Below are 17188 nucleotides of genomic sequence, written 5' to 3' on the forward strand. Positions count from 1 at the left end.
TGGTAACGAATGGGTTAATAGTTTTGGTAATGAATTGGTTTAAAATTCTCTCGAATGGTGAAGAATGATAAAGTTTACTGTTCACACGAACGATACATTCACGAATAAAGTTTGAGTAACGAATGATCACGTGAATGATAGGGAATAAGATTTGAGTAACCAATATGATACTGCAGATGTAACAAATGTGGTATTGTATTCCGAGAGGAGTTTCACACCAAATTGATGATAATGGTTGATTTGTTTTTGTTATGTTTGTTTTTTTTGGTTCTTGTGTAGGCTTTAGTAGTGTTTACCATTGTTTGGGTGGTTTTGGTTTTGTTTACTCTTGTATGGCATGTCATACATGAGAACTAATATGGCACTTTGTCATATTACTTGTTCTTTGTTGGTTGTGTGGAATGAATTTAACCGGGTAGAACCCTTTACCCAAAAAAAAATGTGGTACTGTAGACGAATGATCAGAGTTATACCTGAATGACACGTGTCAAAATCGGTTACTACAATTCATATGAATGATCAATTACGAGTAACGAATCTATATTCATACATAACAAATCGTCATTCGAATCTTCAACACATTAATAAACAATCTAGATTCAAACCAAAATCCAGACTTCGATCAAACTTGGAGTACAAGTCCAAGTCCCAACCAAATTCAAGGTTGAATAAGCTTTCAAGGTCGAATAAGTTTCCATTTTAATCTCCAAAGCTATATTTTCCTCTTGAGAGTAAATATCAAATGGTTTTTCTTCACAGTTTGTACTCGGATCACCAATCATGGGAGGACTGTATACCTAATAAAGGGAGGATGTACGGATTCCAAATGAGCTCTAAACCCAGGTCCCCATTTGCAAAAGCACTCAATTTCATCTTCCTTGGACAATTCAAATGAGACCCGATCTCAGCATCTAAATGAAGCATTTGTTGCATAATCATGTTTTTAGATTATAAAGCATAGAAATTAGCCATTTCAAAAAGTATACGATTCAAACTGTCAAACTTGTAAAGTTATGGGTTAAAACTAGGAAAATCGATGAAATTTTTGGTATAACGAATGAAACAAATAGATTAAAGAATGAAGCAGTGATTTTTTGTAACGAATGGGTTTATAGTTTTGGTAACGAATAGGTTTAAAAGTCTCTCGAATGGTGAAGAATGATAAAGTTTACTGTTCACCACGATTGATACACTCACGAATAAAGTTTGAGTAAGGAAAGATCACATGAATGATAAGTAATAAGGTTTGAGTAACCAATACGAGTAACGAATCTGTATTCATACATAACAAATCGTCATTCGAATCTTCAACACATTAATAAACAATCCAGATTCAAACTCAAATCCAGACTTCGATCAAACTTTGAATACAATTCCAAGTCCCAAACAAATTCAAGGTTGAACAAGCTTTTCAAGGTCGAATAACTTTCCATTTTAATCTCCAAAGATATATTTTTCTCTTGAGAGTAAATATCAAATGGTTTTTCTTCACAATTTGTACTCGGATAACCAATCATGGGAGGACTGTATACATAATAAAGGGAGGATGTACTGATTCCAAATGAGCTCTAAACCCTGGTCCCCCATTGTGCAAAAGCACTCAATTTCATCTTCCTTGGACAATTCAAATAAAACCCGATCTCAGCATCTAAATGAAGCATTTGTTGCATAATCATGTTTTTAGATTATAAAGCATAGAAATTAGCCATTTCAAAAAAGTATAACGATTCAAACTGTCAAACTTGTAAAGTTATGGGTTAAAACTAGGAAATGATGAAATTTTTGGTATAACGAATGAAACTAATAGATTAACGAAAGAAGCAGTGATTTTTGTAACGAATGGGTTTATAGTTTTGGTAATGAATTGGTTTAAAAAGTCTCTCGAATGGTAAAGAATGATAAATTTTACTGTTCACACGATTGAATACATTCACGAATAAAGTTTGAGTAAGGAATGATCACATGAATGATAAGGAATAAGGTTTGAGTAACCAATATGATACTGCAGATGTAACAAATGTGGTATTGTAGACGAATGATCAGAGTTATACCTGAAAAAACACGTGTCAAAATCGGTTACTACATTTCATATGAATGATCAATTACGAGTAACGAATCTGTATTCATACATAACAAATCATCATTCGAATTTTCAACACATTAATAAACAATCCAGATTCAAACTCAAATCCAGACTTCGATCAAACTTTGAATACAATTCCAAGTCCCAACCAAATTCAAGGTTGAATAAGCTTTCAAGGTCGAATAACTTTCCATTTTAATCTCCAAAGATATATTTTTCTCTTGAGAGTAAATATCAAATGGTTTTTCTTCACAATTGTACTCGGATCACCAATCATGAGGAGGACTGTATAATAAAGGGAGGATGTACTGATTCCAAATGAGCTCTAAACCCCGTTCCCCATTTGCAAAATCACTCAATTTCATCTGCCTTGGACAATTCAAATGAGACCCGATCTCAGCATCTAAATGAAGCATTTGTTGCATAATCATGTTCTTAAATTATATAGCATAGAAATTAGCCATTTCAAAAAGTATAGGATTCAAACTGTCAAAAGTTATGGGTCAAAACTAGGAAATGATGAAATTTTGGTATAACGAATGAAACTAATAGATTATTAAATGAAGCAGTGATTTTCGTAACGAAAGGGTTTATAGTTTTGTTAATGAATTGGTTTAAAAGTCTCTCGAATGGTGAAAAATGATAAAGTTTACTGTTCACTACGAATGATACATTCACGAATAAAGTTTGAGTAACGAATGATCACGTGAATGATAGGGAATAAGATTTGGGTATCCAATATGATACTGCAGATGTAAAATATGTGGTAGTGTAGACGAATAATCAGAGTTATACCTCAATGACACGTGTCAAAATCGGTTACTACTATTCATATGAATGATCAATTACGAGTAACGAATCTGTATTCATACATAACAAATCGTCATTCGAATCTTCAACACATTAATAAACAATCTAGATTCAAACCGAAATCCAGACTTCGATCAAACTTGGAATACAAGTCCAAGTCCTAACCAAATTCAAGGTTGAATAAGCTTTCAAGGTCGAATAAGTTCCATTTTAATCTCCAAAGCTATATTTTCCTCTTGAGAGTAAATATCAAATGGGTTTTCTTCACAGTTTGTACTCGGATCACCAATCATGGGAGGACTGTATACATAATAAAGGGAGGATGTACGGATTCCAAATGAGCTCTAAACCCTGGTCCCCATTTGCAAAAGCACTCAATTTCATCTTCCTTGGGACAATTCAAATGAGACCCGATCTCAGCATCTAAATGAAGCATTTGTTGCATAATCATGTTTTTAGATTATAAAGCATAGAAATTAGCCATTTCAAAAAGTATAGGATTCAAACTGTCAAACTTGTAAAGTTATGGGTTAAAACTATGAAATGATGAAATTTTTGGTATAACCAATGAAACTAATAGATTAACGAAAGAAGCAGTGATTTTTGTAACGAATGGGTTTATAGTTTTGGTAATGAATTGGTTTAAAAGTCTCTCGAATGGTAAAGAATGATAAAATTTACTGTTCACACCATTGATACATTCACGAATAAAGTTTGAGTAAGGAATGATCACATGAATGATAAGAGAATAAGGTTTGAGTAACCAATATGATACTGCAGATGTAACAAATGTGGTATTGTAGACGAATGATCAGAGTTATACCTGAATGACACGTGTCAAAATCGGTTACTACAATTCATATGAATGATCAATTACGAGTAACGAATCTGTATTCATACATAACAAATCGTCATTCGAATCTTCAACACATTAATAAACAATCCAGATTCAAACTCAAATCCAGACTTCGATCAAACTTTAAATACAATTCCAAGTCCCAAACAAATTCAAGGTTGAACAAGCTCTCAAGGTCGAATAACTTTCCATTTTAATCTCCAAAGATATATTTTTCTCTTGAGAGTAAATATCAAATGGTTTTTCTTCACAGTTTGTTCTCGGATCACCAATCATGGGAGGACTGTATACATAATAAAGGGAGGATGTACGATTCCAAATGAGCTCTAAACCCCGTTCCCCATTTACAAAATCACTCAATTTCATCTGCCTTGGACAATTCAAAGAGACCCGATCTCAGCATCTAAATGAAGCATTTGTTGCATAATCATGTTCTTAGATTATAAAGCATAGAAATTAGCCATTTCAAAAAGTATAGGATTCAAACTGTCAAACTTGTAAAGTTATGGGTCAAAACTAGGAAATGATGAAATTTTTGGTATAACGAATGAAACTAATAGATTAACGAATAAAGCATTGATTTTGGTAACGAATGGGTTTATAGTTTTGGTAATGAATTGGTTTAAAAGTCTCTCGAATGGTGAAGAATGATAAAGTTTACTGTTCACCGTGATCGATACATTCACGAATAAAGTTTGAGTATGGAATGATCACATGAATGATAAGGAATAAGGTTTGAGTAACCAATATGATACTGCAGATGTAACAAATGTGGTATTATAGACGAATGATCAGAGTTATACCTGAATGACACGTGTCAAAATCGGTTACTACAATTCATATGAATGATCAATTACGAGTAACGAATCTGTATTCATACATATAACAAATCGTCATTCGAATCTTCAACACATTAATAAACAATCTAGATTCAAACCAAAATCCAGACTTCGATCAAACTTGGAATACAAGTCCAAGTCCCAACCAAATTCAAGGTTGAATAAGCTTTCAAGGTCGAATAAGTTTCCATTTTAATCTTCAAAGCTATATTTTCCTCTTAGAGTAAATATCAAATGGTTTTTTTATTCACAGTTGTACTCGGATCACCAATCATGGGAGGACTGTATACATACTCAAGGGAGGATGTACGGTTTCCAAATGAGCTCTAAACCCCCTTCCCCATTTGCAAAATCACTCAATTTCATCTGCCTTGGACAATTCAAATGAGACCCGATCTCAGCATCTAAATGAAGCATTTGTTGCATAATCATGTTTTTAGATTATAAAGCATAGAAATTAGCCATTTCAAAAAGTATAGGATTCAAACTGTCAAACTTGTAAAGTTATGGGTTAAAACTAGGAAATGATGAAATTTTTGGTATAAACGAATGAAACTAATAGATTAACGAAAGAAGCAGTGATTTTTGTAACGAATGGGTTTATAGTTCTTGGTAATGACTTAGTTAAAAAGTCTCTCGAATGGTAAAGAATGATAAAATTTACTGTTCACACGATTGATACATTCACGAATAAAGTTTGAGTAAGGAATGATCACATGAACGATAAGGAATCAGGTTTGAGTAACCAATATGATACTGCAGATGTAACAAATGTGGTATTGTAAACGAATTATCAGAGTTATACCTGAATGACACGTGTCAAAATCGGTTACTACAATTCATATGAATTATCAATTACGAGTAACGAATCTGTATTCATACATAACAAATCGTCATTCGAATCTTCAACACATTAATAAACAATCCAGATTCAAACTCAAATCCAGACTTCGATCAAACTTTAAATACAATTCCAAGTCCCAAACAAATTCAAGGTTGAACAAGCTCTCAAGGTCGAATAACTTTCCATTTTAATCTCCAAAGATATATTTTTCTCTTGAGAGTAAATATCAAATGGTTTTTCTTCACAGTTTGTTCTCGGATCACCAATCATGGGAGGACTGTATACATAAAAGGGAGGATGTACGGTTTCCAAATGAGCTTTAAACCCTCGTTCCCCATTTGCAAAATCACTCAATTTCATCAGCCTTGGACAATTCAAATGAGACCCGATCTCAGCATCTAAATGAAGCATTTGTTGCATAATCATGTTCTTAGATTATAAAGCATAGAAATTAGCCATTTCAAAAAGTATTGGATTCAAACTGTCAAACTTGTAAAGTTATGGGTCAAAACTAGGAAATGATGAAATTTTTGGTATAACGAATGAAACTAATAGATTAACGAAAGAAGCAGTGATTTTTGTAACGAATGGGTTTATAGTTTTGGTAATAAATTGGTTTAAAAGTCTCTCGAATGGTAAAGTAATGTTCCACACGATTGATGCACTCACGAATAAAGTTTGAGTAAGGAACTGATCACATGAATGATAAGGAATAAGGTTTGAGTAACCAATATGATACTGTAGATGTAACAAATGTGGTATTGTAGACGAATGATCAGAGTTATACCCTCAATGCACACGTGTCAAAATCGGTTACTACAATTCATATGAATGATTAATTACGAGTAACGAATCTGATTTCATACATAACAAATCGTCATTTCGAATCTTCAACACATTAATAAACAATCCAGATTCAAACTCAAATCCAGACTTCGATCAAAATTTGAATACAATTCCAAGTCCCAACCAAATTCAAGGTTGAATAAGCTTTCAAGGTCGAATAACTTTCCATTTTAATCTCCAAAGATATATTTTTCTCTTGAGAGTAAATATCAAATGGTTTTTCTTCACAGTTTGTACTCGGATCACCAATTATGGGAGGACTGTATACATAATAAAGGGAGGATGTACTGATTCCAATTGAGCTCTAAACCCTGGTCCCCATTTGCAAAAGCACTCAATTTCATTTTCCTTGGACAATTCAAATGAGACCCGATCTCAGCATCTAAATGAAGCATTTGTTGCATAATCATGTTTTTAGATTATAAAGCATAGAAATTAGCCATTTCAAAAAGTATAGGATTCAAACTGTCAAACTTGTAAAGTTATGGGTTAATACTATGAAATGATGAAATTTTGGTATAACAAATGAAACTAATAGATTAACGAAAGAAGCAGTGATTTTTGTAACGAATGGGTTTATAGTTTTGGTAATGAATTGGTTTAAAAGTCTCTCGAATGGTAAAGAATGATAAAATTTACTGTTCACACACGATTGATACATTCACGAATAAAGTTTGAGTAAGGAATGATCACATGAATGATAAGGAATAAGGTTTGAGTAACCAATATGATACTGCAGATGTAACAAATGTGGTATTGTAGACGAATGATCAGAGTTATACCTGAATGACACGTGTCAAAATCGGTTACTACAATTCATATGAATGATCAATCACGAGTAACGAATCTGTATTCATACATAACAAATCGTCATTCGAATCTTCAACACATTAATAAACAATCCAGATTCAAACTCAAATCCAGACTTCGATCAAACTTTAAATAAAATTCCAAGTCCCAAACAAATTCAAGGTTGAACAAGCTCTCAAGGTCGAATAACTTTCCATTTTAATCTCCAAAGATATATTTTTCTCTTGAGAGTAAATATCAAATGGTTTTTCTTCACAGTTTGTTCTCGGATCACCAATCATGGGAGGACTGTATACATAATAAAGGGAGGATGTACGGATTCCAAATGAGCTCTAAACCCCGTTCCCCATTTGCAAAATCACTCAATTTCATCTGCCTTGGACAATTCAAAGAGACCCGATCTCAGCATCTAAATGAAGCATTTGTTGCATAATCATGTTCTTAGATTATAAAGCATAGAAATTAGCCATTTCAAAAAGTATAGGATTCAAACTGTCAAACTTGTAAAGTTATGGGTCAAAACTAGGAAATGATGAAATTTTTGGTATAACGAATGAAACTAATAGATTAACGAATGAAGCATTGATTTTGGTAACGAATGGGTTTATAGTTTTGGTAATGAATTGGTTTAAAAGTCTCTCGAATGGTGAAGAATGATAAAGTTTACTGTTCACGTGATCGATACATTCACGAATAAAGTTTGAGTATGGAATGATCACATGAATGATAAGGAATAAGGTTTGAGTAACCAATATGATACTGCAGATGTAACAAATGTGGTATTATAGACGAATGATCAGAGTTATACCTGAATGACACGTGTCAAAATCGGTTACTACAATTCATATGAATGATCAATTACGAGTAACGAATCTGTATTCATACATAACAAATCTTCATTCGAATCTTCAACACATTAATAAACAATCTAGATTCAAACCAAAATCCAGACTTCGATCAAACTTGGAATACAAGTCCAAGTCCCAACCAAATTCAAGGTTGAATAAGCTTTCAAGGTCGAATAAGTTTCCATTTTAATCTCCAAAGCTATATTTTCCTCTTAGAGTAAATATCAAATGGTTTTTCTTCACAGTTTGTACTCGGATCACCAATCATGGGAGGACTGTATACGTAATAAAGGGAGGATGTGCGGATTCCAAATGAGCTCTAAACCCTGGTCCCCATTTGCAAAAGCACTCAATTTCATCTTCCTTGGACAATTCAAATGAGACCCGATCTCAGCATCTAAATGAAGCATTTGTTGCATAATCATGTTTTTAGATTATAAAGCATAGAAATTAGCCATTTCAAAAAGTATAGGATTCAAACTGTCAAACTTGTAAAGTTATGGGTTAAAACTAGGAAATGATGAAATTTTTGGTATAACGAATGAAACTAATAGATTAACGAAAGAAGCAGTGATTTTTGTAACGAATGGGTTTATAGTTTTGGTAATGACTTGGTTAAAAAGTCTCTCGAATGGTAAAGAATGATAAAATTTACTGTTCACCCACGATCGATACATTCACGAATAAAGTTTGAGTAAGGAATGATCACATGAATGATAAGGAATAAGGTTTGAGTAACCAATATGATACTGCAGATGTACAAATGTGGTATTGTAGACGAATGATCAGAGTTATACCTGAATGACACGTGTCAAAATTGGTTACTACTATTCATATGAATGATCAATTACGAGTAACGAATCTGTATTCATATATAACAAATCGTCATTCGAATCTTCAACACATTAATAAACAATCTAGATTCAAACCGAAATCCAGACTTCGATCAAACTTGGAATACAAGTCCAAGTCCTAACCAAATTCAAGTTTGAATAAGCTTTCAAGGTAGAATAAGTTTCCATTTTATTCTCCAAAGCTATATTTACTCTAGAGAGTAAATATCAAATGGTTTTTCTTCACACTTTGTACTCGGATCACCAATCATGGGAGGACTGTATACATAATCAAGGGAGGATGTACGGTTTCCAAATGAGCTCTAAGTCCCGTTCCCCATTTGCAAAATCATTCAATTTCATCTGCCTTGGAAAATTCAAATGAGACCCGATATCAGCATCTAAATGAAGCATTTGTTGCATAATCATGTTCTTAGATTCTAAAGCATAGAAATTAGCTATTTCAAACTGTCAAAATTGTAAAGTTATGGGTCAAAACTAGGAAATAATGAAATTTTTGGTTATAAACGAATGAAACTAAAAGTTTAACGAATGAAGCAGTGATTTTGGTAACGAATGGTTTATAGTTTTGATAATGAATTGGTTTAAAAAGTCTCTCGAATGGTGAAGAATGATAAAGGTTGCTGTTCACACGATCGATACATTCACGAATAAAGTTTGAGTAAGGAATGATCACATGAATGATAAGGAATAAGGTTTGAGTAACCAATATGATACTGCAGATGTAACAAATGTGGTATTGTAGACTAATGATCAGAGTTATACCTGAATGACATGTGTCAAAATCGGTTACTACAATTCATATGAATGATCAATTACGAGTAACGAATCGGTATTCATACATAACAAATCGTCATTCGAATCTTCAACACATTAATAAACAATCCATATTCAAATTTAAATCCAGACTTCGATCAAACTTGGAATACAAGTCCAAGTCCTAACCAAATTCAAGGTTGAATAAGCTTTCAAGGTCGAATAAGTTTCCATTTTAATCTCCAATGCTATATTTTCCTCTTGAGAGTAAATATCAAATGGTTTTTCTTCACACTATGTACTCGGATCACTAATCATGGGAGGAATGTATACATAATCAACGGAGGATGTACGGTTTCCAAATGAGCTCTAAACTCCGGTCCCCATTTGCAAAATCACCCAATTTCATCTGCCTTGGACAATTCAAATGAGACCCGATATCCGCATCCAAATGAAGCATTTGTTGCATAATCATGTTCTTAGATTATAAAGAATAGAAATTAGCAATTTCAAAAAGAATAGGATTCAAACTGTCAAACTTGTAAAGTTATGGCTTAAAACTAGGAAATGATGAAATTTTTGGTATAACGAATGAAACTAAATGTTTAACGAATGAAGTAGTGATTTTGGTAACGAATGGTTTATAGTTTTGTTAATGAATTGGTTTAAAAGTCTCTCAAATGGTGAAGAATGATAAAGTTTACTGTTCACACGATCAATAAAGTTTGAGTAAGGTATGATCACATGAATGACAAGGAATAAGGTTTGAGTAACCAATATGATACTGCAGATGTAACAAATGTGGTGTTGTAGACGAATGATCAGAGTTATACCTGAATGACACGTGTCAAAATCGGTTACTACAATTCATATGAATGATCAATTACGAGTAACGAATCTGTATTCATACATAACAAATCTTCATTCGAATCTTCAACACATTAATAAACAATCTAGATTCAAACCAAAATCCAGACTTCGATCAAACTTGGAATACAAGTCCAAGTCCCAACCAAATTCAAGGTTGAATAAGCTTTCAAGGTCGAATAAGTTTCTATTTTAATCTCCAAAGCTATATTTTCCTCTTAGAGTAAATATCAAATGGTTTTTCTTCACAGTTTGTACTCGGATCACCATCATGGGAGGACTGTATACGTAATAAAGGGAGGATGTGCGGATTCCAAATGAGCTCTAAACCCTGGTCCCCATTTGCAAAAGCACTCAATTTCATCTTCCTTGGACAATTCAAATGAGACCCGATCTCAGCATCTAAATGAAGCATTTGTTGCATAATCATGTTTTTAGATTATAAGCATAGAAATTAGCCATTTCAAAAAGTATAGGATTCAAACTGTCAAACTTGTAAAGTTATGGGTTAAAACTAGGAAATGATGAAATTTTTGGTATAACGAATGAAACTAATAGATTAACGAAAGAAGCAGTGATTTTTGTAACGAATGGGTTTATAGTTTTGGTAATGACTTGGTTAAAAAGTCTCTCGAATGGTAAAGAATGATAAAATTTACTGTTCACACGATCGATACATTCACGAATAAAGTTTGAGTAAGGAATGATCACATGAATGATAAGGAATAAGGTTTGAGTAACCAATATGATACTGCAGATGTACAAATGTGGTATTGTAGACGAATGATCAGAGTTATACCTGAATGACACGTGTCAAAATTGGTTACTACTATTCATATGAATGATCAATTACGAGTAACGAATCTGTATTCATATATAACAAATCGTCATTCGAATCTTCAACACATTAATAAACAATCTAGATTCAAACCGAAATCCAGACTTCGATCAAACTTGAATACAAGTCCAAGTCCTAACCAAATTCAAGTTTGAATAAGCTTTCAAGGTAGAATAAGTTTCCATTTTATTCTCCAAAGCTATATTTACTCTAGAGAGTAAATATCAAATGGTTTTTCTTCACACTTTGTACTCGGATCACCAATCATGGGAGGACTGTATACATAATCAAGGGAGGATGTACGGTTTCCAAATGAGCTCTAAGTCCCGTTCCCCATTTGCAAAATCATTCAATTTCATCTGCCTTGGAAAATTCAAATGAGACCCGATATCAGCATCTAAATGAAGCATTTGTTTGCATAATCATGTTCTTAGATTCTAAAGCATAGAAATTAGCTATTTCAAACTGTCAAAATTGTAAAGTTAAGGGTCAAAACTAGGAAATAATGAAATTTTTGGTATAACGAATGAAACTAAAAGTTTAACGAATGAAGCAGTGATTTTGGTAACGAATGGTTTATAGTTTTGATAATGAATTGGTTTAAAAGTCTCTCGAATGGTGAAGAATGATAAAGGTTGCTGTTCACACGATCGATACATTCACGAATAAAGTTTGAGTAAGGAATGATCACATGAATGATAAGGAATAAGGTTTGAGTAACCAATATGATACTGCAGATGTAACAAATGTGGTATTGTAGACTAATGATCAGAGTTATACCTGAATGACATGTGTCAAAATCGGTTACTACAATTCATATGAATGATCAATTACGAGTAACGAATCGGTATTCATACATAACAAATCGTCATTCGAATCTTCAACACATTAATAAACAATCCATATTCAAATTTAAATCCAGACTTCGATCAAACTTGGAATACAAGTCCAAGTCCTAACCAAATTCAAGGTTGAATAAGCTTTCAAGGTCGAATAAGTTTCCATTTTAATCTCCAATGCTATATTTTCCTCTTGAGAGTAAATATCAAATGGTTTTTCTTCACACTATGTACTCGGATCACTAATCATGGGAGGAATGTATACATAATCAACGGAGGATGTACGGTTTCCAAATGAGCTCTAAACTCCGGTCCCCATTTGCAAAATCACCCAATTTCATCTGCCTTGGACAATTCAAATGAGACCCGATATCCGCATCCAAATGAAGCATTTGTTGCATAATCATGTTCTTAGATTATAAAGAATAGAAATTAGCAATTTCAAAAAGAATAGGATTCAAACTGTCAAACTTGTAAAGTTATGGCTTAAAACTAGGAAATGATGAAATTTTTGGTATAACGAATGAAACTAAATGTTTAACGAATGAAGTAGTGATTTTGGTAACGAATGGTTTATAGTTTTGTTAATGAATTGGTTTAAAAGTCTCTCAAATGGTGAAGAATGATAAAGTTTACTGTTCACACGATCAATAAAGTTTGAGTAAGGTATGATCACATGAATGACAAGGAATAAGGTTTGAGTAACCAATATGATACTGCTGATGTAACAAATGTGGTGTTGTAGACGAATGATCAGAGTTATACCTGAATGACACGTGTCAAAATCGGTTACTACAATTCATATGAATGATCAATTACGAGTAACGAATCTATATTCATACATAACAAATCGTCATTCGAATCTTCAACACATTAATAAACAATCTAGATTCAAACCAAAATCCAGACTTCGATCAAACTTGGAATACAAGTCTAAGTCCCAACCAAATTCATGGTTGAATAAGCTTTCAAGGTCGAATGACTTTTCATTTTAATCTCCAAAGATATATTTTCCTCTTGAGAGTAAATATCAAACGGTTTTTCTTCACAGTTTGTACTCGGATCACCAATCATGGGAGGACTGTATACATAATAAAGGGAGGATGTACGGATTCCAAATGAGCTCTAAACCCCGTTCCCCATTTGTAAAATCACTCAATTTCATCTGCCTTGGACAATTCAAATGAGACCCGATCTCAGCATCTAAATGAAGCATTTGTTGCATAATCATGTTCTTAAATTATATAGCATAGAAATTAGCCATTTCAAAAAGTATAGGATTCAAACTGTCAAACTTGTAAAGTTATGGGTCAAAACTAGGAAATGATGAAATTTTTGGTATAACGAATGAAACTAATGGATTAACGAATGAAGCAGTGATTTTGGTAACGAATGGGTTAATAGTTTTGGTAATGAATTGGTTTAAAATTCTCTCGAATGGTGAAGAATGATAAAGTTTACTGTTCACACGAATGATACATTCACGAATAAAGTTTGAGTAACGAATGATCACGTGAATGATAGGGAATAAGATTTGAGTAACCAATATGATACTGCAGATGTAACAAATGTGGTATTGTATTCCGAGAGGAGTTTCACACCAAATTGATGATAATGGTTGATTTGTTTTTGTTATGTTTGTTTTTTTGGTTCTTGTGTAGGCTTTAGTAGTGTTTACCATTGTTTGGTGGTTTTGGTTTTGTTTACTCTTGTATGGCATGTCATACATGAGAACTAATATGGCACTTTGTCATATTACTTGTTCTTTGTTGGTTGTGTGGAATGAATTTAACCGGGTAGAACCCTTTAACCAAAAAAAAATGTGGTACTGTAGACGAATGATCAGAGTTATACCTGAATGACACGTGTCAAAATCGGTTACTACAATTCATATGAATGATCAATTACGAGTAACGAATCTATATTCATACATAACAAATCGTCATTCGAATCTTCAACACATTAATAAACAATCTAGATTCAAACCAAAATCCAGACTTCGATCAAACTTGGAGTACAAGTCCAAGTCCCAACCAAATTCAAGGTTGAATAAGCTTTCAAGGTCGAATAAGTTTCCATTTTAATCTCCAAAGCTATATTTTCCTCTTGAGAGTAAATATCAAATGGTTTTTCTTCACAGTTTGTACTCGGATCACCAATCATGGGAGGTCTGTATACCTAATAAAGGGAGGATGTACGGATTCCAAATGAGCTCTAAACCCAGGTCCCCATTTGCAAAAGCACTCAATTTCATCTTCCTTGTACAATTCAAATGAGACCCGATCTCAGCATCTAAATGAAGCATTTGTTGCATAATCATGTTTTTAGATTATAAAGCATAGAAATTAGCCATTTCAAAAAGTATACGATTCAAACTGTCAAACTTGTAAAGTTATGGGTTAAAACTAGGAAATGATGAAATTTTTGGTATAACGAATGAAACAAATAGATTAAAGAATGAAGCAGTGATTTTTGTAACGAATGGGTTTATAGTTTTGGTAACGAATTGGTTTAAAAGTCTCTCGAATGGTGAAGAATGATAAAGTTTACTGTTCACACGATTGATACACTCACGAATAAAGTTTGAGTAAGGAATGATCACATGAATGATAAGTAATAAGGTTTGAGTAACCAATACGAGTAACGAATCTGTATTCATACATAACAAATCGTCATTCGAATCTTCAACACATTAATAAACAATCCAGATTCAAACTCAAATCCAGACTTCGATCAAACTTTGAATACAATTCCAAGTCCCAAACAAATTCAAGGTTGAACAAGCTTTCAAGGTCGAATAACTTTCCATTTTAATCTCCAAAGATATATTTTTCTCTTGAGAGTAAATATCAAATGGTTTTTCTTCACAATTTGTACTCGGATCACCAATCATGGGAGGACTGTATACATAATAAAGGGAGGATGTACTGATCCAAATGAGCTCTAAACCCTGGTCCCCATTTGCAAAAGCACTCAATTTCATCTTCCTTGGACAATTCAAATAAAACCCGATCTCAGCATCTAAATGAAGCATTTGTTGCATAATCATGTTTTTAGATTATAAAGCATAGAAATTAGCCATTTCAAAAAGTATACGATTCAAACTGTCAAACTTGTAAAGTTATGGGTTAAAACTAGGAAATGATGAAATTTTTGGTATAACGAATGAAACTAATAGATTAACGAAAGAAGCAGTGATTTTTGTAACGAATGGGTTTATAGTTTTGGTAATGAATTGGTTTAAAAGTCACTCGAATGGTAAAGAATGATAAATTTTACTGTTCACACGATTGATACATTTACGAATAAAGTTTGAGTAAGGAATGATCACATGAATGATAAGGAATAAGGTTTGAGTAACCAATATGATACTGCAGATGTAACAAATGTGGTATTGTAGACGAATGATCAGAGTTATACCTGAATAACACGTGTCAAAATCGGTTACTACAATTCATATGAATGATCAATTACGAGTAACGAATTTGTATTCATACATAACAAATCGTCATTCGAATTTTCAACACATTAATAAACAATCCAGATTCAAACTCAAATCCAGACTTCGATCAAACTTTGAATACAATTCCAAGTCCCAACCAAATTCAAGGTTGAATAAGCTTTCAAGGTCGAATAACTTTCCATTTTAATCTCCAAAGATATATTTTTCTCTTGAGAGTAAATATCAAATGGTTTTTCTTCACAATTGTACTCGGATCACCAATCATGGGAGGACTGTATAATAAAGGGAGGATGTACTGATTCCAAATGAGCTCTAAACCCCGTTCCCCATTTGCAAAATCACTCAATTTCATCTGCCTTGGACAATTCAAATGAGACCCGATCTCAGCATCTAAATGAAGCATTTGTTGCATAATCATGTTCTTAAATTATATAGCATAGAAATTAGCCATTTCAAAAAGTATAGGATTCAAACTGTCAAACTTGTAAAGTTATGGGTCAAAACTAGGAAATGATGAAATTTTGGTATAACGAATGAAACTAATAGATTAATAAATGAAGCAGTGATTTTGGTAACGAAAGGGTTTATAGTTTTGTTAATGAATTGGTTTAAAAGTCTCTCGAATGCTGAAGAATGATAAAGTTTACTGTTCACACGAATGATACATTCACGAATAAAGTTTGAGTAACGAATGATCACGTGAATGATAGGGAATAAGATTTGGGTAACCAATATGATACTGCAGATGTAAAATATGTGGTAGTGTAGACGAATAATCAGAGTTATACCTCAATGACACGTGTCAAAATCGGTTACTACTATTCATATGAATGATCAATTACGAGTAACGAATCTGTATTCATACATAACAAATCGTCATTCGAATCTTCAACACATTAATAAACAATCTAGATTCAAACCGAAATCCAGACTTCGATCAAACTTGGAATACAAGTCCAATAACAAAACCAAATTCAAGGTTGAATAAGCTTTCAAGGTCGAATAAGTTTCCATTTTAATCTCCAAAGCTATATTTTCCTCTTGAGAGTAAATATCAAATGGGTTTTCTTCACAGTTTGTACTCGGATCACCAATCATGGGAGGACTGTATACATAATAAAGGGAGGATGTACGGATTCCAAATGAGCTCTAAACCCAGGTCCCCATTTGCAAAAGCACTCAATTTCATCTTCCTTGGACAATTCAAATGAGACCCGATCTCAGCATCTAAATGAAGCATTTGTTGCATAATCATGTTTTTAGATTATAAAGCATAGAAATTAGCCATTTCAAAAAGTATAGGATTCAAACTGTCAAACTTGTAAAGTTATGGGTTAAAACTATGAAATGATGAAATTTTTGGTATAACGAATGAAACTAATAGATTAACGAAAGAAGCAGTGATTTTTGTAACGAATGGGTTTATAGTTTTGGTAATGACTTGGTTTAAAAGTCTCTCGAATGGTAAAGAATGATAAAATTTACTGTTCACACCATTGATACATTCACGAATAAAGTTTGAGTAAGGAATGATCACATGAATGATAAGGAATAAGGTTTGAGTAACCAATATGATACTGCAGATGTAACAAATGTGGTATTGTAGACGAATGATCAGAGTTATACCTGAATGAC

The sequence above is a fragment of the Bidens hawaiensis genome, unplaced genomic scaffold, assembly GCF_021521415.1.
Source record: "Bidens hawaiensis isolate Kalapana, Puna unplaced genomic scaffold, B.hawaiensis_p1.1 tig00004857_1, whole genome shotgun sequence".
NCBI lineage: Eukaryota > Viridiplantae > Streptophyta > Magnoliopsida > Asterales > Asteraceae > Bidens > Bidens hawaiensis.